At 35.7% G+C, this 23,114-nt stretch overlaps 1 protein-coding gene and 1 pseudogene across 5 annotated transcripts in view; one reads left to right on the top strand and one right to left on the bottom strand.

The window, feature by feature from the left end:
• Window positions 1-23,114, top strand: part of TMEM135 (transmembrane protein 135) — a 343,152-nt gene that overhangs the window by 164,756 nt on the left and 155,282 nt on the right. The window lies entirely within an intron of this gene.
• On the bottom strand, window positions 11,554-12,609 carry LOC103796136 (Y-box-binding protein 1 pseudogene; annotated as a pseudogene).

The following is a 23,114-nucleotide window of genomic DNA, read 5'->3' as shown; positions in this document are numbered from 1 at the left end:
TTTATGATGGAAATAAAAGTCAACAACAGGTAAACTAGTACATGAAATGGTGAGAAATTATGGAATAAGGGGGAAAATTAGAATAGGAATCTGTTACATCCTTTTCAAGAATACACATATAAGTGTAGATAAAAAAGTCTGAGCTTATTTACAATATATTTATTAACAGCCTTAGGCTGGTAAAAAGCAAAATCGATTTGAACAGTTTTGGATATTTTCCAGCTCCTGCTTACTTTGTTAAAACCATAAAAGGTTCCTTTTGACTTAAATAAGACAAAGAATTCAATACCAAGGCCCTGTTTATAGGTTGTTAAACATTTCACTTTGGTGTCGGAGGATAATGTTTAGCATTGTGTTCAATTAGTGTGAACTAATCTAAGTTGAAGTGTCAGATTCGTAAATGTTTTACTTCAATTAATACAAAATACTAAGGGCTCCATTCATTCCAAATTATTGCACCATGGGTGCCAGCCACACAGTCTCCATAGCAGGCCTTTCTGTGGACTAATCAAGATTCATGGCCTCCAGGTTTTGTAGCACTGGCATTTTAATATCTGGAATGTCACTTTCTTTTTGTGAGCTTCTCTGTTTTGATCCCAAGTTCTTTCTCCCATTCTTAATTATGTATGGAATTGAGCTTGTACAATACCCTGATGTAGTAAGAAATAAGTGTCATTTGGTACAGTATACTGGAACTCCATTAACTTACATAAATTCAAACAAAACTATATGCCAATTTAGGATATTGGTCTTCAGTAGACTAAGTTTTTATAGAGGTCAGTTAAAGACAACAGCATCTTTGTTTCTTCCTACCAGTGTTAGGGCTAGGTGTTAAGTGGTGAAGTGGGCACATTTTTTGTTTGGTACTTTGACCCCTTTTTCAGGATGTCTCTTCCTAGTTTTGATTTTATTGTTTTTTTCAGTTGCCTATCTTTTTAAGTTTCCTGTGTCCATAGATATTTGTAACTTAATACAAATATTTGTTATTGAATGAAGAAAAATACTGAATGTCCAGCAGAATACAATAATGTACATGTGCCTTTAGGCACTGTGAGAGGAAATATTTCCTTTGGAGGTGGGAGGAACTTAGTACGTTTCTTAAATTCAAATAGGCAAATAAGTGCTCTATCTCATCGGTCTTGATCTGAATCTTACTTTGGCTTTTTGTTTCTAACTCTAGTTATTCTCTGAAGTGGTTGCACAGCCAATAGAGACACTACTATAGATAATAGTAATATGGTAAAGTAAAACTCTTGGTTTCTAACCTTCCTTAAATTTCTGTTAAGGATATTAGAGCTGGAAAACAAAACTACAGCGCCTCTATACTTTGATTACTCCCTTTTGCCTAGTCTTAATTGTATCTGTGTGTACATGTATGTTAGCATGTATGATTAGCATGTATGCATGCACATATATGTGTACATACTTGCTTCAAATCTCTTATTGATTTTCTTCCTACTAATAGAAGTTTCAGGAAATGGTTTTGGTTACTGAGTTACTACCATATGTATGGTACCATTAAGCAGGTAGTCAGTAAATACTTGTTGAACAAATAATTGTGCTTTGAAGTATCTTTAGATACTTTCAGGATACTTGGTGAACTGTTTTGTTAACTCTAAGAAAAATACTAGTAGGAAATGAACTCTTATCTGTTAATGGTAGCAATCCCAATTAGTGCAGCCACTTTGGGAAATAGTTTGTTACTTTTCAATAAAACGGAACATATACACAACAATCCATTCTTTATATTCTAGAGAAATTTCTAACTATATGTAGAAAAAAGGAGAAACCAGCAAAAATATTTAGAGTGGCATGTTCATAATTATGAAAATTCAGTTCAACTGGAGAGTCTATTAGTAGTTAAATGATTAAGTAAATTATATAATTATGTGATGGAATATAGCATGTAAGCTTAAGTTGATTCTAAGAAAGGCCAATGAATTATTTCTTCCAAATGCCCTTGCTGCTTTCTATTTGGAAATTAAGCATCTTTAAGGTGATTTTTTTTTTTTTTTAATCTGGAGCTTCTAACTATTTGATTTTAAAATTTAAAACCTCTACTTTCCTTGTAAAGAGAAAACTTAGTAGCAGTGTAGGTATGTAGAGTTTAACAGCAAGGTTGGTATTATTAGCAGAGTTTGCTTTTTGTTATAGGTGTTCCTTATTCTTTCTTTCTTTATTTTTTTTTGAGACGGAATCTCCTTCTGTCACCAGGCTGGAGTGCAGAGGTACGATCTCAGCTCACTGTAACCTTCGCCTCCCGGGTTCAAGCAGTTCTCCTGGCTCAGCCTTGCTAGTAGTTGGGATTACAGGCATGAGCTACCATGCATGGCTAATTTTTGTGTATTTTTAGTAGAGATGGGGTTTTGCCATGTAAGTCATGCTTGTATTGAACTCCTCAGGGCTCGGGTGATCTTCCCTCTTTAACCTCCCAAAGTACTGGGATTACAGGTGTGAGTCATCGTGCCTGGCCATTATTGCTTAATGTTTTTGCCATGAATACTATAAAACTGCTTACATTTTGTCTAGGGAAAAAATGAACACTAAATTAATAGAATGTAAATATTCAGGATATGATTTCATAATTCTCCAGACATCTAGAACAAAGATTATAGGAATGCAGAGTGTATACTCCAAGATAATGATTTCATTTTAGTAAGTTGAGGCAACTTCTTCAGTGGGCTTCTGGAATTCTTTGGATGCAAATAGCAGGACACGTACTATAAGTGACTTGCAGTATAAGTGCATTTTTTTTTAAGTAAATTACAAGGAGTTTTGAGAGTACCAGTTCCAGGATTCAGTGATATCAAGGGCCCAGGCTCTTTCTATCCTCTACTCTGCTGATCTTGGTTCATTGGCTTTTTGCTTTCAAGCTTATCAATAAATTCTGTGATAATGGTGATAGTAAGGATAGTAAAGGACATAAAATTTCATCTTTCTGCTGTTTTCCTAAGAGGACCTGGACGAACCAACTGAAAGTTAGGACATACCTCTTTGAAAGTGATGTTCTATTGATATCATGTTAGAAATCATATGACTGAATTCCTGACGTGGAAAGGGAGTGGCCTTTCATATTCCTCCTTCTGTCCTACCATTCCCTCTTCTTTCCCTACTGTCCTTTTCATGGGTTATAGAGATTAGACTGTGAATCTGGGTATCACCATGATTATCAATGACTCTTGGGACTATAGTATGGGATGAAGCTGTTAAACCTTTTATAATTTTAGTTTCTTTTTATTTTTTATTTAATTGTAGAGACTGGGTCTCATTATGTTGCCCAGCCTGGTTTTGATTGAGCTCCTGGCCTCAAGCGTTCCTCCTATCTTGGCCTACCAAAGTGCTGAGTTTATAGGAGTGAGACACTGCACCTGGCTCATTAGATGTTTTAAAATGAGTTAGTCAAATTGTTAGAGTGATCTAATTTCACCCATTTTTTTATATTGATTAAAAAGACTGAGTAGTATAAAAGGTGCTAATTCTAATCTATGTATTTTGTTATAGTTTTGTGTTTTTTTTTCTCTTTTCCTTTTTTTAACCTTGGGATATGATCTTTCGGTTTCTTCTTTCTTTTTAAATTGTACATATATCTTTTTAAAAATTAGGCTTTATCTGTAATCCCAGTACTTTGGGAGGCCGAGGCGGGTGGATCACGAGGTCAAGAGATCGAGACCATCTTGGTCAACATAGTGAAACCCCGTCTCTACTAAAAATACAGAAAAAATTAGCTGGGCATGGTGGCGCGTGCCTGTAATCCCAGCTACTCAGGAGGCTGAGGCAGGAGAATTGCCTGAACCCAGGAGGCAGAGGTTGCGATGAGCCGAGATTGCGCCATTGCACTCCAGCCTGGGTAACAAGAGCGAAACTCCGTCTCAAAAAAAAAAAAAGAAAAAAAATTAGGCTTTATTTATTTATACGTTTCCTATTTTGCTGTTAAGCTTTTTTGTTGTTGTTGTTTTCTAAACCAGTTTTTGCTTTATAGAAACCTTGAGTGGAAAGTACAGAAAGTTATAGCCTAACTCTATATATCTGGAGCTTTTGCATCTTCTAACTATTTGATTTTAAAATTTAAAACCTCTACTTTCCTTGTCAAAAAACTTAGTAGTAGTATAGGTATGTAGAGTTGAAAGGGACAGCAAGGTTGCTATTATTAGCAGAGCTTGCTTTTTGCTATACATGTTCCTTATTCCTTAAGTTTTTTTTTTTGAGACAGTCTCCTTCTATCACTCAGGCTGGAGTACAGTGGCACAATCTCAGTTTTTAAAAGGATATATGTACAACCGCCTCCCAGGCTTAAGCAGTCCTCCTGGCTCAGCCTCACTAGTAGCTGGAAGTACAGTCGTACTCCACCACGACCAGCTAATTTTTGTATTTTTAGTAGAGACTAGGTTTTACCATATTGATCAGACTGGTCTTGAACTCCTGACCTCCGGTGATTTGTCCACATTGGCTTCCTAAAGTGCTGGGATTACAGGTGTGAGCCACTGTGCCCGGCCAGTTTTTTTTTTTTTTTTTTTGAGATAGTCTTTCAACTTAATTACCTCAGTAAAAATCCTATCTCCAAATAGTTACATTCTGGGATATTGGGTGTTAGGTCTGTAACATCTGTAGTTTTGGGGGGATGGGAGGTGCACAGTAAAGCCCATAATGGAGGTTATATAGAAGGCACATGTCTAGTATTTTAAAATTTTGTTTAGTTTTGTTTTTAGAGAAAGGGTCTTGCTCTATCATCTGGGCTGGAGTGCAATAATATGATCACATCTCACTGCAGCTGCAAACTCTTGGGCTCAGATGATCCTTCCACCTCAGCCTACTGAGTAGCTGGGACTGTAGGCATATGCCACCATGCCTGGCTAATTAATATATTTATTTTTGTAGAGATGGGGGTCTCACTCTGTTGCCTCAGCTGAGCCTGAACTCCTGAGGTCAAATGACCCAACCACCTTGGCCTCTTGAGCAGCTGGGACTATAGGTGTGCGTGACTGCACCCAGCTGTACATCTTTAGTATTTTAAGAAGTAACCAGCCTGTTTTCCAAAGTGATCATACCATTTTGCATTCATACTGGCCCTGTGTGAGAGTTCTAGTTGCTCTACATCTGTGCTAACACTTGAAATGACCAGTCTTTTAAAGTTTAGCCATTCAGATAGATATACAGTCATAGCTTTAATTTGAACTGTTCTGATGACAATGGTGATGAATAAAAAATTAAATTTTTATGTTATTAAGTGTCAGGTTGTTCTCAGTGAACTGTCTTTTAAAATCTATTGCATATTTTAAAATTCAGTTGTTTTACTTAATATGGGGCTTTGAGAGGATACATGTCCTTTGTACCTATATTTTGTAAAAAAAAAAAAAAAGTTTCCATATTGTGGCTTCTTTTTCATTCTCTAAACAATGTCTTTTAAGGAGCAGAAGTTTAAAATTTGAATTTAATCTAATTTATGAATTTTTTCTTTATTGATTCACTTTTGATGTATATCTAAAAAATTTTTGCCTAATCTAAGGTCATAAGAATTCATCTTATGTTTTCTTACTTTATGGTTCTAGATTTTATATTTAACTCTAGGAGTTTGCCCTAACTTTTATATTTGGTGTAAGATATCAATCACAGTTCATTTAATGTCATTATTTTTGCATATAGTTATACAAATGTTCAAGCACCATTTGTTGAAGAGTTCATCCTTTTTTTTTTTTACAGAATAACATTTGTACTATTGTTGAAAAATCAGTTTTACACATACATGTAGGTCTCTTTCTGGACTGTCATCATTTTCATTGGTCTATTAGTCTATGTTTAAACCCAAACCATACTGTTTTGATAACTGTAGGTATATGATAACTTTAGTAGTCATGTAGTATTAGTCTTCCAATTATATTCTCTTTAGAGTTGTTTTGATTGTTGTAGGTCCTTTGCATTTCAATGTAAATTTTAGAACAGCTTTAAAATTTTTGTATAAAAAGCCTTTGAGATAACTGTTAGAATTATATTTAATTTCTAGATCGATTTTGGCAGAATTAATATCTTGACAGTATTGAGCATTTTCACCCGTGAAAGTGGAATAGTTATGTGTTTATTTATGTTTTCTTTAATTTTTCTCAGTAGTGTTTTTACTTTTCAGTGTACAGGTCTTACATATTTTTGTTAACCACAAGTATTTAATATTTTTTAATGCTGTTGTCAATAGTGTTGTTTTATTAGGTTGAATTTTCAGTCATTCATTGCTATTGATTTGGTATATTGATCTTATATCCTGCAACTTTGCTAAAGTCAATTTTTAGTTCTAGTAGCTTCTTTTTGGCATGTTTCATAGCATCGTCTACCTAGATGAACATGTCATCTGAGAAAAAGAGAAAATTTTACTTCTTTTAAAATCCATACGCCTTATGAAAGTTTAAAAAAATTTTTGGAATGGAAGTTTGATTATGTCAGGTGCTTTTTCTGTATCTATAGAGATAGTCATATGTTTTTTCTTTTTGGGCTTAATATAGTGAATTACGCTGCCTGATGTGTGGCCTTGTATTCTAGAATAAATCCCATTTGGTGTATTATTATTCTTACATATTGTTGGATTCAGTGTGCTCAAATTTTCTTAAGAACATTTATAACTGTGTTCATGGGGGATATGGGTCTGTAGTTTTCTTGTTAATGTCTGTGTTTAGTTTTGCTGTCTAGGCAACACTGCCCTCATAGAATGAGTTAAGTAGAATTTTCTTCTTTTAAAATTCTCAGGTGAGTTTTGAAAATAGGTATTATTTCTTCCTTAAATATTTGGTAGAATTTACTAGTGAAGCAATCTTGTCTTTTTTTCTTTGGCAAGATATTTTACTACTATTTCAATTAAAAAAAAACACATTAGCGTTATTTAGGCTATGTATTTCTTCTTGTGAGAGCTGTAATAGTTTGTGTCTTCCAAGCAGTTTGTCCATTTTCCATTTCATTTAAGTCATCAAATTAATAGAAACAAAATTGTACATAATATTTCCTCATTATCCTTTTCATTTCTGAAGAATTTATAGTTTATGTCACCTCATTCCTGATAATGGTAATTTGAGGCTTCTCTCTTCTAGATTACAACCTATTTTAGGAAATGTTTTGTGCGGCTCTGAAAAGAGTATTCTACATTTGTTTAGTACAATGCTGTGTAAACATATTAGATCAGATTGATTAATAGCATTCTTTACCAGGCTTGTATCTTTACTGATTTTCTCTCTACTTTTTCTGTCAAGTTTTATAGAAGGATGTTGAAATCTCTGAGTATAGTTATGGATTTGATTGTGAAGTTGTATCAGTTTTTGATTCATGTATTTTAGATGCATAAACATTTAAGTTTATTGTGTCCTCTTGATAATTTGTCCCTTTTATTGTTATGTAAAAACCTTTTTTTAATCTCTGGTATTATATGCCTATATCTAAAAAAAATCATTGACCTGAGGAATGGGATTACTATTATTGACTTAGTTAAGTGAATGTCTTTGTAAAAGAAGATGAATCATCTAAATGAAAACAGCTTTCTCTGAGAACAGAGGAAGGAACTGGAGGAAGGAAGAGGAATGTTGTATAGTCATCCAACAATTATTTATCACATATGCTAAGTTTGCCTACTTAAAAAAATTATGATAATCAAATGAAGGGTCAAATTTAGATATAATTCTTGATTCCTCATTCTCAAATTTGAAGTTAAACAGTCAATTATTATAATATTTGGCGTTATCCTCATTTAATGGTTGAGAAAACTCAGTTCTGATAGGAAGAGGGACCCTATTTTGTTTTGAAACAGAGTGGAAGTATAACTCGAAATCTCAGCATTTAAAAAAATTATCTTTTGTTTGTTTGTTTTAAGTGTAAGAAGATAGCATTGTAGGGAAAAAACTTTGTGCTTTTTTTAAGTTTTATTATATTAAAAGAAGCAAGCAGGACATAACATAGTATGTTATTACATCATGTCACATTGAATAAAACATGACAGAACATATATTTACAAAAGTACACTCTTCTTTAGAGCCAGGTGACAGCTCTCAATTTGGAAACAAACCATCTGCTTATCATTTAAATTCCTGAATTACTTACCAACCCACATCTCTAAACAGAAGTAACATACTGTTACTTCTTAAAACTGCTGTTAAGGTCCACTGTCTCCATATGTAATGCATATTTCCTGTGTACTGAATGAAAACAGATTAGACATTTATGATGTTTAAAAAGACCAAGTTGATTTCTTCTTCTTTTTTTTTTTTTCTTTTAGACGGAGTCTCGCTCAGTTACCCAGGCTGGAGTGCAGTGGCGCGATCTCAGCCCACTGCAACCTCTGCCTCCTGGGGTCAAGTGATTCTCCTGCCTCAGCCTCCTGAGTAGCTGGGAATACAGGTGCCTGTCACTATGCTGGCTAATTTTTGTATTTTTAGTAGAGATGGTTTCACCATGTTGGAATCAGGCTGGTCTCAAACTCCTTACCTCAGGTGATCCATCCACCCCAGCCTCCCAAAATGCTGGGATTATAGGCATGATCCACTGTGCCCAGCCCCAGGTTGATTTCATTAACATGAAAAGCTGATGAATTATTCTTTCAGCATTTGAAATTGCTTTAAGGTAGTTAAGGACATATTTGTTCACACTGTGCTAAACCACATACCCCAAAATAATCAGTAAATAAGCACTTACTTGACATATGATATGTAGTTAAGGACATATAATATAGTTAAGCGCATATTTGCTCATGCTTTACTAAACGACATGCCCCAAAATAATCAGTAAATAAGCACTTATTTGACATACTTACTTAACGAGTAAGTCCAAACAATGACTTACTCATTAGCTGTTACATCTTGCATTTATTCTGTGTTTATTGAGTATTTATCAGGTGTAAGTGGTAGAGGTATATTAGTGAGTGAAACACAATCTATATTCTAGTGAGAATTGTAAATGAATAAGTAGTTACTATATAGTATGATAAACTGTGGCCAAAGGATTCAGGTCTGACTCTTAACTTATTGCTGGGACAAATGGTGGATGGAAACACAGGTATGAGACCACTCACCTGCAAGTAAAGGTGAGTTTGGCAATGTTTGTTTGCCAACTTGCTGGTTTTTATCAGCACATATTTTTCTTCATCGAAGTAAAGTGTATACTAGAGCAATGGCTCTTAATTGGTGACATGTGTAGAATTTTGTATGGAATGAAGGGTATCTCCAGCCTACCTCTGAATATGACATGCAGGCTCTGTTTTATCTTTCCTGGATTATTCATTTCTAGCATTTATTACTGACTTTAGTATTTCTGTTACTTTGGGCAGCTTCCACCTCTGTTCCCAGTTTATATGAATTTAAGAAGTTTATATGAATTTAAGATGAAATCTATCTGTTAAGCAATCTCTGTCTAAAGCATATGTGTACTTCCTAAAAAAAATTTCCATTAATGTAGTACCCAGGTTTTCCCCAATGATTAGTGGGAATTGAATTACCACTGACTTGAGAACTACTTTTGGGTGGAACTGGGGAGGAGGGACAGGTAGTCTTTTGAGAATATAGCTTTGTTTATATTTAATGAACATCATGTATTTTAAGTTTACAGTTTGATGAGTTTTGGATAATGTTTATAGTCGTGTGACTATAAGCACAATCAAGATATAGAATATTTATCTCTTCCTTAAAAAGTCCCTCTTTCCGCTTTGCAGCTTTCTCTCCCTATGTCCTAGATCTCAAGCAATCACTTGTCTTCTCTCTGTCACTATAGTTTTGGCTTTTCTACAGTTTATATAAATGGATATATGTTTTCATTTATCTTGGGTAGATAACTAGGGATAGAATTGCTGGGCCTTATGTTAAGTATATGTTTAAATTGATAAGAAACTGACAAATTGTTTTCTAAATTGAATGTACCATTTTGCCTTCCCACCAGCAATATACGAGAGTTCCACTGTCTCCGTATTCCCTTTATCACTTGGTATTGTCATTGATTTTACTTGTTAGCCATTCTAGTTCATGTAGAGTGGTATCTCATTTTGGTTTTAAGTTGCATTTTCCTAAAAACTAATGGCATTGAACATCTTTTTGTTGACTTTGGCTACTCATAAATATTTGTATGTGTGTGTATACATATGTACATACATATATATGTACATACTGATATATGTATGTACATATGTATATACATAAGTAGTTTTTTTGGTGAAGTACCTGTTGAAATCTTTTGGTCATTTTAATTTTTTGGATTGTGTAGCTTATTTTTAACTTTAGTAAGAGTTATTTATATATTTTGGATGTAAGTGCTTTGCCATATATATATTTGCAAATATTTTCTCTGAGTTTGTGGTTGACATTTTCATTTTTTAAATTAAGTAATGAGCTATCACGGGCAAACGATTTCACTGCAGGGAGCGAAAGGTTTTTAATTTTGATTAGGCACATTTTATTAATCTATTAGTCATCTGGTGTTGTGTCACAGACCACTAAAAAAAAATGTAGTGGCTAAAAATAACAGCAGTATTATTTTTGCAGGAATCGGTAGTCAAATTGTTTGCCCATGATAGCTCATTACAGCTTGACTTGACTTTGGCTGGTGTAGTTTGACAGCTAAGGTCTGGAATCATCTGAAGACTCACTTACCTGACTAGCACCTGAGTCTGAGATATTTAAATAGCTGTATTTTGAAACAGAGGGGACACCTCTCTGTTTCTGTGTAGTTTCTCTTGGCATGGTGGCTTCAAGGTAATCGGATGTACCATGATGACTTCAGTGCTCCAAAGGTATGATGTCTGAAGAGAGTGAGAACAGCATGCAGAAGTCATGTTGCTTATTATGACTTAATCAGCATCACTTTTCTGTCTCCTTCTATTTATGTTATTGTTACAAGGATATTTTTTAAAGGTTCCTGGTTCAAGGAGAGGGAACATGTATGGAGGAGAGTCAGTGTCTCATTTTAAGAAACACATGTGGGATAGGATATATATTTTGGTGTGGGCATCTTTGGATGGTACAATTTGCAGTGGTGAATTTTTTCTAATGTTTGTTTTTTTATCCCCTAATGTAGTATATCTTTGCCCAAATCAAGATCATAAATGTTTTCTTCAGTGTTTTTTTTGCAGAAGTTTTATGTTTTGAGTTTCAACATTTAAGTCTGTGATTTATTTTGAGTTAGTTTTTGTGTATGGAGTGAGGTATGGGTTGAGTTTCATATATTTCCATTTGGAAATTTTGTTGTTTCATTTTCTTAGTTGAAGAAACGATTGGTTCTCCATTGAATTCCATTGATATCTTTGTAGAAAATCAATTGGACATACAGTGTTGGGTCTATTTTTGAATTCTAACTTTATTAGAATACCACACTGTCTTGATTACTTGAATCTTTGTAGTAAGTCTTCAAATGATAAGTCTGCCAACTTTGTTCTTTTTTTTTTTTTAACATTGTTATGACTATCTTGTAGCCTTTGCATTTTTTTTTGAAAAAAATCAAGTTGTAAACTTTTATTACAAATTAAAAATGAAGTTCTTAAAATGTCAACTTGACCAGATCTGAAACAATTTAAAAACCTTTAAAGGCGTATTGAGAAAAACCAGGCTTTTTTAAAAAACGTATTTGTTATTACCAAAAAGAGACATCTTTAGGTAAAAATAATAAAAACCCCATGCTGCATAGATAATGCAGATATTTCTATTTATCTGGTCAACAGGCAAAAGCAAGCACTTAAGGTCTTCAGCTCCAATCTTTTGTTCATTTCTTATTGCTGGAATTTCTTATTTCTTCTTGTTTGATGACTAAACCGGATGATGGTAGAGATGGTAAGCCAGCATTTACTCAGCCCTACCCTGCTCAGCCTTGGAAGCGGACGAATTCTCAGCTGGTGGATTGGCTGCTTTTGTCTCTTTGCCAGTTTGTGGTTTAGGGTTTTCTGGGCGTCTGCTTCGGTAATTGAAGTTGTGGCGGTACCGACATTGAGGTGGCTGCTGACCTTGGGTCTCATCGCCTTGATTTTCTTTATCCTCTTCATTGCGGTCCTCTCTATGCTGTCTTTGGCGAGGAGGGCCCCTGTGGAATCGTGGTCTATATCCCCGATACATATTCTGCCTCACTGGTCTACCTTGTTCTCCTGCACCCTGGTTGTCAGCACCCTCCATCACTTCTCCCTGCACAGGAGGGTTGGAATATTGTGGTCGACGCCCATAGGGTCTCCTCCTGTAGTAAGGTGGGAACCTTCACCTGCGGTAGGGCCGGTGTCGTTGGGCCTGGCCTTCGGGAGCACTCTCTGATCCCTCGTTCTTTTCCCCACTCTCACTATTCTGGTAATTTTGCTGGTAATTGCGTGGAGGACCCCTACGATGTGGACAGCGTCTATAATGTTTACGGTCTGCTGCATATTTACTGCCTTGAACTGGAATGCCACCAGGACCTGTAACATTTGCTGCTTCTGCACCCTTTTCTCCTTCAACAACATCAAACTCCAGTCTCTCCATCTCCTACATTGTGAAGGTACTTCCTGGGGTTATTCTTCTTTATGGCAGTCTGGTGTACAAATACATCTTCCTTGGTGTCATTCCTGTTGATGAAACCATATCCGTTCCTTACATTGAACCATTTTACTGTTCCCAAAACCTTCGTTGCGATGACCTTCTTGTCCCTGCCAGCAGGCGCCACTGATGTGAGGGCGCCCGAGCCGCCGCTGCCGGTAGTGGGCTTGGTGTCATCGGTGGTGAAGGCGGGGGCGGGGGTGGCGGGCGGCTACTGGGTCTAGGCCTCGCTGCTCGTGGTTGTGTGACTGGGGCTGGCTGCAGCAGCTACGGCTCCTCCCGGGATGTGATGGTAACTAGGCCGGCGGTGGCGGTGGGGCTGCTCAGGGCTCTCTGGGGTCCACTCTCCGCTCCTGCTACCGATGGAACTCTGTATTTTTTGATATAAATTTTATGCTCAGATTATCATTTTCTATAAGAATGACTGTTAGGTTTCGATTGAGATTGCTTTGACTTTATGATAATTTGAGGAGATTTGATATTATTCAATCTTTCTGTTTATGTACATAGCATATTTCTACATTTGGTTAGGTTTTTAATTTCTTGCAGCATTATTTTTCAGTTTTTAGTGTTTAGATTTTATACTTCTTTTGTTAAATTTATCCCTAAATGTTTAACATATTTGTATTCTAATATACTGGAAATGTTTTCTAAAATTTCATTTTCCAGGTTTTTTTGGTAGGATGCAGAAAACGGTTGTGTGTTAAATATGTACATTGTTTTTAATAAGTTTGCTAAACTTACAACTAGATCACTTTCTTATACATTTCTTAGGATTTTTCTACCTGCAGAGTCAAATCCTATGTATATTTGGAAAGATTTACTGCTTCTTTCCCAACATGTGTTCTTAAAATATCTTTTTCATTTTTTTTTTCACTGGGGTAGGGCATCCAGAAGAATAGCAAATAGAAGTGGCAAGAGTGGCCATCCTGACCTTATTTCTCAGTTAGGTAGAAAGTTGTTTACATATAAGTCTGATGTTAGTTGTCCTTTGTCAGATGAAGAAGATTCATTTCATAGCAGTGTCTACTCTGCCAACAGAAACTATTAGTTATTAGAACAGGAAAAATTTTTAAATTTTAAAATAAAAACGTAAAAATTTTAAATTTTTTAAAAACAAAATTTAACAAGAGAGTAAAAAATCACAGTTTTTACATTATACAGCAGCAGTCTTTTATGTTTTAATATAAAGGAAGATTAGCTATTGAAAGGTATCTTAATTACTAGAAGGGGTACAAGAGGAATTTAAGGAATCTCATAGTAGCAGGTAAAAGCTAGGGGAGGTTAGCAAATGGTGGAACCAAGGACTTGAGAGAGGTTCCTCCTTCCCAAATCCCCTCAGACTTTGCTTTAGATCTCTTTGAAGAGAGTTTGTAACTCATGATTTGCTGGTAGTGTAGAAACTTGTTAGAGGTCATGGGCCACAGTGGTCTGTAGAAGAGTCTACTCTTGCCAGAGTATGGATGAGCTAGAGCAGGTCTGTAAAAAATTCCCGCTGTTTTGGTAGACAGTTACCTAGGGGTGCAGCTCAAGCTACTGTGGAAGTCATCTGCAGGAGATTCTCAGATACAGCAACTAGTTTAGGAGAGCCTGAGCTGAGGGCATGGATGGAATACTGTGGAAGCAGCCCCATGTAGCTGTATTGTAAGTGCTGCTGGAAAAAGCTGATCTGTGTGCAAAAGATTCTTTTGTATTTTCCCTGTTTCAATATTCTTTATTTCATTTGCATTTTTGAAAAATAGTTATTTTGGATGTAGAATTCTGGGTTGACAATCTGGCATCTACTGTTTGTGTCAAGTCTGCCATTAAGTGTATTTTCTCTCCCTAAGTACAAGGTGTCTTTTTTAAAGATTATTTTCTTCATCTTTGGTTTTCAGAAATTTGAATATGATGGATCGATGTGCAGATTGCTTTGTGTTTTTCCTTTTTGGAGTCCTTTTAGCTTTCACATTTCTTTTTCCTCCTCCTTCTTTCCTCCTTTATCCTCCCTTCTCCCTCCTTCACCATTGCCTCTCCTCTCCCTCCAGTCTTCCTTTTTTCCCTCCTTTTACTTTTCCTTCTGCTACTTTTTGCTCTTCCTCCGCCTCCTTTCTTCTTCTTTTCTTCCACTTTTTTCTTCAATAGTTAGGAGGTTTTTGACAATTATTTTTTTGATTTTTTTTTTCTGCCTTGTTTTCTATCTTCTTTCCTATTGGGGCCTCAATTACGTGCTGTTGCACTGTTTGATACTTTCTTCTTGGTCTCTGAGTCTTTCATTTCTCTTCAGTATTTTTTTCTCTGTCTTTTTCAAATTGGAAATTTCTGGTATCTATCTTCAAGCTCACTGATTGTTTTTCTCTGCCATCTCAACTCTTCTGTTGAGCTCATCTATTACATTGTTATTTCAGTGATTATACTTTTTTAGCTCAGTTATTTCCATTTGGTTCTTTTTTCTAGTTTTATTTTTCTGTTGAAATTCCTTATTTATCCATCTATTAAAAAACATATTGCCAAGAACTTTTTGAATATTATTTTATAACTTTTGAGCATATTTATAACAGGTATTTTGACATCTTTGTTTTTGAAGTGCAACACCTGGACTTATTTGGAGTCAGTCTTCATTGACTTCTTTTCTCTCTCTCTCTCTCACACACACTCTCTCTCTCTCTCTCTCTCTCTCTCTTTTTAACTTGACTATGGAGCACACTTATGTGGTGTTTTTTGTTTGTGTGTCTAGTTATTTTTTATTAGGAATTAGACAATTTATGCTATATATTTCCAATTGTCCCTCCAACCTGAAGTTCTGTCCTCTGAAACTTCAAGCCAGTAGGCGTTCGCTTTCTTTCACCTGAGCTGTTTGCAGTTGCAGAACACACTTAGTGAAAGGTGCAGCAAACACAGAGCATCTTTGTCTTTTAGGTATAGAACCCTTTCTAGTTTTTGCCTGACTTATTGTCAGGCTCCTGAGTATTTCCCATATGTATGTAAAATTAGGCAGTCAGTCAAGCATTTGAGTATAATTTATATTCAGAATTTGTGTCTCAGTCTTTCTGTGGATTTTTCCCTTCCAGAATTTCCTTCTTAAACTATAGTGGCTACAATTTTTAAACTTTGACATGTAACCTTTTTGTGGTAACGGGATAGTTTTCTGCTGTTGGAACCTCTGGGGAGTTTGGTGAGCATTCCTTGGCAAGAAAGACAAAAACTCAGTCCTTAGATTATGCAGTAGCAGCCTGTCATGAGTAAGTTCTGCTTGCATTTTGTTGTTTTTCCAATGTTGCTTTAAATACTTTTGTCCAGATTTTATATTGTTTTCTGTGAAATGAATGATGTGACTTTTATATCACCATTACTAGTTGTTCCTGATAAATTTCTTTTAAAATTTCAAAACTAATATATGCACCTGGTTAAAAAAATTGGGAAAATAGTATAGTATAAAATAAAAAATCTACAAAAGTTATCAATAGAACTGTAAATTTTATTTGCTAAGTTATTGCTTATAAAAAATTATTAACAACAATCGTAAGTAAATATTTACAATGAATTATCCTGATGAATGCATACCTGTCTGAGTAGATAAATATGGTGTTACTGTATTAAATTAAATCAGTGTTTAGCATACTTTTTTTTCTAAAGGGCCAGTAAGTATATTTGGCTATGCTTGCCATACAGTCTTAGTTGCACCTATTCAATTCTCCTATTGTAGTTTAAAAGCAGCCATAGACAACAGGTAAACAAATGGGCATGGTAGTGTGCCAGTAATACTTCATTTATATAAACAAGTGGCAGGCTGGATTTTGCTGCAGGCCTTGCTTTTCTGAAGGAAGAAAGCCATTCCTTTCATGGGAAATGTTTGGTAATGTGAACTGCTGTTTCTCATCCTGAGGGATTACTCCAAGTGTCAGTTTTTCATTTGTGATGAAGAAAGTGTTACCTCTAATCTTCTAGTTGGGAATATACTTTGGAATTCACTCTAACCATAAGTTTTACTATATGTAATTTGTGTGGGAAAGTGTGTATGTGTGTTTTCTGGCTACTTTCAAGAGTTTTTTCTTTATATTTATTTTTTATGATTTTGTTTATGATGTATCTGGGGATGGTTTTTATTTTTTTATTATAAATTCACAGTTCATAATTGTATACATTTATGGGAAAAAGTGATATTATGATCTATGACTACAATGTGGAATAATTAAATAAAGCTATTTAACATATCCATCACCTCAATTACTTAACTTTTTTTGTGGCAAGAACTTTTGAAATTTACTCTCTTAGCAATTTGGAAATGTGCTATACTCTATTCTCATCTATATTCACCATGCAGTGAGGTAGAACTTAAAAGAAGAAAAAAAGAGCCATATTTTTCCTGAGATTTTGTACCCTTCAATCACATCTCCTCATTTCCCCCACCTCCAGCCTCTGTAACAACAATTCTACTTTCTGCTATGGGTTTGATTGTGTTGAATTCCATATAAGTGAGAACATGTGGTATTTGTCCTTCTGGGTACAATTGGTACAGCATAATGTTCTCCAGTTTCATCCATATTGTCTCAAATGACAGAATTTCCTTAATTTTAAAGGCTGAATAGTATTCCATTGTGTAAATACTCCATCTTTTCTTTATCCATTCATATGTTGATGGACACTTAGGTTGATTTCATAACTTAGCTATTGTAAATATTTGCTGCAGTGAACATAGGGGTGGAGACATCTCTTCAACAAACTGATTTCAAATCTTTTGGGTAAATACCCAGCAGTGGGATTGCTGCATCATATGGCAGTTCTATTTTTAGTTTTTTTGAGAAACTTCTATATATTTTTTTCATAATGCCTGAATTAATTTATTATATTCCCTCCAAGATTATATAAAGGTTCCCTTTTCTCCATATCCTTTCCAATACTTATCTTTCATCTTTTTGATAAAAGCCATTCATAGGTATGAGATGGTACATCGTTGTGTTTTTAATTTGCATTTCCCTAATGATTTCTGATGTTGATTTTTTTTTTCATATATCTGTTGGCCATTTGTATGTCTTCCTTTGAGAAATGTCTGTTCGGGTCACTTATTCATTTTTTCAATTGAGTTTTTTGTTTTCTTGTTATTGAATTGTTTGTGCCCCTTACATATTTGGGATATTAATTCATTATTGGATGGGTGGTTTGCAACAATTTTCTCCTAATCCATGGGTTGTCTTTCTACTCTGTTGTTTTCTTTGGTGTGTAGAAGCTTTTTAGTTTGATGTAATTTCCATTTGTCTTTTTTTTCTTCGTTGCCTCCACTTTTGGGATCGAATTAAAAAAATAATCTAGACCAATGTTGTTTAGTCTTTATTCTGTGCTTTCTTTTATAAGTTTTAGAGTTTTAGGCCTATATTTAAGTCTTTAATCCATTTTGCACTGATTTTTGTATGTGGTGTAAGACAAGACTCTAATTTCAGTCTCCTGTATGTGGAAATCCAGTTTTGCCAGCACTATTTCTTGAAGACACTGTTCTTTTCTCATTGTATATTTGTGGTACTTCGTTAAAAATCGATTAAAGCCATGTGTGGTGGCATATGCCTGTAATCCCAGCTACTTTAGAAGGCTGAGGCAGGAGGATTACTTGTACTGATGAGTTTGAGATCAGCCTGGGCACTATAGTGAGACTCAGTCTAAAAAAAAAATTGGTTGATTATATATGAACCTGCTTTAGTCTCCAGGGTATTTGGGAGTAGTGCACCACCATGTCAGGCTAATTGTTTTATTTTTATTTTTTAGAAAATAAAACTGGCCTCCGAATGGGTGTGGTGGCTCACGCCTGTAATCTCAGCACTTTGGGAGGCTGAGGCAGGTCGATTACAAGGTCAGGAGTTCAAGACCAGCCTGGTCAACATGGTGAAACCCCATCTCTACTTAAAAAGAAAAATTAGTCAGGCATGGTGACGGGTACCTGTAATCTCAGCTACTCAAGAGGCTGAGGCAGAGAATTGCTTGAACCTAGAAGGCGGAGGGTGCTATGAGCCGAGATTGTGCCACTGAACTCCAACCTGGGCAACTGAGCAAGACAATGTCTCAAAACATAGAAAAGAAAATAAAACTGGCCTTAAGCAATCTTCCTACTTTAGGTTCCCAAGTAGCTGGGAGGCTACTTAAATGTGAGAGCCACTCTACCAGGTGATTTTTGCTTTTTATATTCACAACAGTTATTAGCGTTTCCTTGTTTTTGGTTTTTCGTTAATCCAGCCCATATCTTTATATTTGAAAAGTCAAAATTAGTATTTGTCAAACATCTATTAATCTCAAAAAGTGCTGTACTAAACTAGACTTTGGATTCCATGTTTTACGCCATCTAACTCTTTACGGAGTGTTTTCACATATGTTAACATCTGCATTGACCACTTTCAGACAGATTGATATTAACTGTGACCATCTTACAGACAAGATCAGTGTGCAGAGAGTTTAAATGACCTGCCTAAGGTTGCCCAAGTAGTGAATAGTTGGAAGTGAGATAACTAGAAATATAGTTGCCTGACTAATAGAAAATAAATATCTGCTAAATACAACTAATTTTGTTTTTATATTTATAAATTTCATGTTAAATTGCCCCACTGAAATATTTCTATAAGATGATGCCTACATGATTAAAGATATTGTAAGATGATGCTGTAAATGCATTATAATCATACTACTCATGCCTGTAATCCCAGCACTCTGGGAGGCGGAGGCTAGGAGATCATCTGAGGACACGAGTTTGAGACCAGTCTGACTAACATGGCGAAACGCTGGCTTTACTAAAAAATGCAAAAATTAGCCTGGTATGGTGGTGTATGCCTGTAGTCCCAGCTACTTGGGAGGCCGAGGCACGAGAATCGCTTGAACCCAGGAGGTGAAGATTTCAGTGAGTTGAAATCCCGCCACTGCACTCCAGCCTGGGAGACAGAGCAAGACTCTATCTTAAAAAAAAAAAAAAAAGTAACTGTAAATGAAGCATATATTTGTTGTTTATTTTACTTACTGTGTGTTGGTTTGATGAATTAAAAAGTATTGGACTACAGAAACATGAGTCTGTTGAATTTTAAATATTTTCACTTTAGGAGCTACTCAAACTACCTCTGCTTATAACAGTTTATATTGTTCCAAAATTCTGCTTTAATCTTTTATCTTGGCCAGGCACGGTGGCTCATGCCTGTAATCCCAGAACTTTGGGAGGCCAAGGTGGATTGATCACCTGAGGTCAGGAGTTTGAGACCAGCCTGGCCAATACGGTGAAACCTGATCTCTACCAAAAATACAAAAATTAGCCAGGCGTGGTGATAGGTGTCTGTAATCCCAGCTACTCAGGAGACTGAGGCAGGAGACTCACTTGAACCTGGGAGGCAGAGATTGTAGCTAGCCGAGATCGTGCCACTGCACTCCAGCTGGGTGACAGAGCAGGACTATCTCAAAACAAAAAACAAAAAACAAAACACACACACACACACACACACCTTTTATCTGTTAGTGTAACAAAAATCATTACTTCTCTTTTAAGAGAAGAAGTCTCTGTACATTTCCCAGTCTGGCCTCTAACTCCTGGACTCAAAGGATCCTCCTGCCTCAGCCTCCTGAGTAGTTGGGTAGGCATGGCCACTGTGCCTAGCTTACTGTTATTGTTACTTTTTATTATTACCAAACCATATGTGTACATGCAGAACACAGAAAATAATTAAAGCAGACATTTACCCAGAGATTGCTACAGTTAACCCGTCAGGGTACAGCTGTATAGATCTTTTTGATTCATTCACATATATACACAAACAAACACATGAAAGTCGAATCCAGAAGTTTGCAGTTATTACATCTAGGTTTTATGTCTCTTAAGTCTTTTATTTAGCACTGTTCTTAAAAACAGTCTCCTCTTATTAGTTAATTTATTATTGTTTTTATTTTTTGAGACGAACTTACTCTGCCCAAGCTGGAATGCAGTGGTACGATGTCAGCTCACTGCAGCCTCCACCTTCTGGCTTCAGTGATTCTCCTGCTTCAGTCTCCCAAGAGTAGCTGGGACTACAGGCGTGCGCCACCATGCCTGGCTAATTTTTGTGTTTTTAGTAGAGACGGGCTTTCACTATGTTGGCCAGGCTGGTCTTGAACTCGTGACCTCGTGATCCGCCCACCTTGGCCTCCCAAAGTGCTGGGATTACAGGTGTGAGCCACCTCATCTGGCTGTTAACTTGTTTTTAAAAAAGGACATTGTAGACAGTTATTCCCCCCTGCCACTGACATAGAAAATATTGATTGAATGTTTTTAGTATTAACTTAGATGTAATAAAAACTCAAAGGAAAGGGATATTTCAATCAAGAATTTGCTATAGGTTTATTTACAAATGCTGAGAATTTGCTCTGTATTCATTATTTTTGACCCTTGTTAGTGGTTGTTTAGGTACAAAGAAATAAAAAGTGGTCTCTTTAGCAGAAGTCAAAAGAAAGTTGTATACTTCATTGCTTTCCTATAGAAACAAAGGAAGCTTAACTGAATTGGCAGAATGCTATTAGAATGAGATATCCTTAAAAATGTTGGTGGGAAGAGCTGATGAAATAGATCAGTTGGGAACAAAGGACTGAGTTTGGTATTATTCTTCTACTGGAGAAGGTACTGAAAAAGAATTTGATCCTCAAATTGCCTAGCTAGGGTTTTGAGACATGACAAAGTAATTTGGCCTGGTTTTGAGAAATTACTGCATACTTTTTTTAAGTGCTTGCTGCCTCTGCCTTTCCCCTTTTGCTCCACAAATATGTAAAGCAAGTAGCCTGACCTACATGAGAACTGGTAAAAATCATATCACTAGATTAAACAGATTTAAAAAAGAAACAAAGATTGAAGGTATATTTAATATATGCATCATTAAGAATAGAATAAATCCAAGAACAGAATAGGTGAGAAATTTTTTTCTTAATAAAAATTTCTGAGACTAGATAGACCTTTCAACAATTAATTACACATGCTTTAATAAAAATCTATCATAGTAAATTTATAATTTTTGTTTGAGTATGTAAATAACCCTTCTCCTCCCATTATTGGTCTGTTATAAATCTTTCAGTAAATTATGGTTTGGGTTTATATTCATATTGTGCTGAATTTACAGAATTTAACAGTTTGCTTTAAAAGATTTAAAAATTTTCTAACTTAGCATTTAGATACCAACTCCCCCATACCTTTGTGTGTGTGTACATGTGTGTGTGTATGTGTGTATACGTAGAAATGTTCTAAATATTTTTACCTCTCATTTTTAAAAAGTTGGAAAACTTTTTGCTCTTACTTATAAATTACATGCTGCATTTTATTTATGAAGTCTATAGCCTCACTTAACTTTGTCTTGACAATTTCTAAACTGTGAATCTTTCTATTTTTCTAATGCCATAACTGTGGATTTGCAGCAACAAAGATTTCTGTTTTAGCTGGGCTTAAGTGCTACTTAGCAATTCTGTGTTCTGTTTACTTCTGTGTTCCTATACTCTCACCCCTGTCCTTCTGTTAGCGTCTTTGTCATTCTAAGAGGTTTATTCTCCTAAGTCAGAGAGGGAGAGGGAAGGGGAAGAAAAAAGGGGGAAAGTTACACAGCGGGAGAGGGACAGGGAAAGGGAGAGGAAGAGAGTTTAGTTATATTTGGACTTTCTTCCTTTTAACATAGATAAAGATTGCTATGTATGTTCTTAATCCTATCTTAAATAGTTATCTTTCTTAGTAATAGCCATTTTTCTTCTTGTATCTGTAACTTCTTACACCTTACTGACTACTGATTTCTACTTAGCTAGTAAAAATGTGTTTAAATCTCTTCTATCCTAAAAATATCCTGTTACCATTTGCTGTCAACTATGATTCTCTTCCTAGCCACAACTCAATCTCCTTCCTTATCTTTAGTGTCAAACTTTTCAAGATTACTTATACTTTACTTCTCTTTCAGTGCTCAACTATACTCTCATCTGTATTGCTCTATTAAAATTGTAAAATATTTGAAGTATTGCAAGCTGTTGATTACTTCTATAAAGTTTTTTTCAAAATTTAATTAAATATTTATGTGTAGTTTAGAAGGGAAATGGTGGCCCGGTGCAATGGCGCATGCCTGTAATCCCAGCACTCTAGGAAGCGGAAGTGGGTGGATCACCTGAGGTGAAGATTTCACGACTAGCCTAACAAGGTGAAACCCCGTCTCTACTAAATACAAAACAATTAGCTGCGCATGGTGGCACATACCTGTAATCCCAGCTACTCGGGAGGCTGAGACAGGAGAATTGCTTCTACATCGGAGGCTTGTTGTAGTGAGCTGAGATTGCACCACTGCACTCCCGCCTGAGCAGTAAGAGTGAAACTCTGTCTTAAAGAAAAAAAAAAAGTGAAATAGTACACTGCAAAGGTTGTAGAAAAACATTAGTATTCTTCTCCACCCCTTCTAACACCTGAATTCCACAATGCAGAGGCAACCACTTGCAGTCTTTGTCTTATTTCCTCTGTTGATTTGTTATATCTAAATTAACTTGCCTACACTGCTATTCTTGTTTTGGTTTACACATTACTGACTTCCTACTACAGAAGATGGGGATTTTGATTTTCTTTATATTCTGGAGTAGTAGTGGGGATGTTCACAATATGGCAATACATAAATTTTGTTTAAAATA

This window comes from Callithrix jacchus, chromosome 10, assembly GCF_049354715.1.
Source record: "Callithrix jacchus isolate 240 chromosome 10, calJac240_pri, whole genome shotgun sequence".
Classification (NCBI taxonomy): Eukaryota; Metazoa; Chordata; class Mammalia; order Primates; family Cebidae; genus Callithrix; species Callithrix jacchus.
This window is presented reverse-complemented; position numbering and strand designations above follow the sequence as displayed.